The sequence below is a fragment of the Gracilinanus agilis genome, chromosome 6 (genome assembly GCF_016433145.1).
Source record: "Gracilinanus agilis isolate LMUSP501 chromosome 6, AgileGrace, whole genome shotgun sequence".
In the NCBI taxonomy this organism is placed as follows: domain Eukaryota; kingdom Metazoa; phylum Chordata; class Mammalia; order Didelphimorphia; family Didelphidae; genus Gracilinanus; species Gracilinanus agilis.
In genome coordinates this window covers 275,449,075-275,449,466 of record NC_058135.1, presented here as the reverse complement: position 1 = coordinate 275,449,466, position 392 = coordinate 275,449,075, and positions in this window count along the sequence as shown.

Below are 392 nucleotides of genomic sequence, written 5' to 3'. Positions count from 1 at the left end.
GAGGAGAGAGAAGGAGAGAGAGAGAGAGACAGAGAGAGAGAGAGAGAGAGAGAGAGAGAGAGAGAGAGAGAGAGAGAGAGAACATAGACCTAGAAGAGATTACAAAGATAATCTTATTCAACATTCCTGCTTCTGAGACCATAATGAGGTGGAAAGAATTGATATCAATTTCACAAGACCATACCACTATTTAGGTGGCGATGGAGGTTTTAAAACCTTTGTTGCCTCTTGGTATTTGATTATTTTACCTTTTTACAGCTCAAATACTCCAGTGAATTGTTCCAGAGTCTTAGGGAAGTATGATATTTAATGAATTATTCCAAAGATAACTACTAAGGAGAAGAAGAAAAAGTTGACTAAATTTAATGTGCATTTTTTTCCTAATCAGTGAA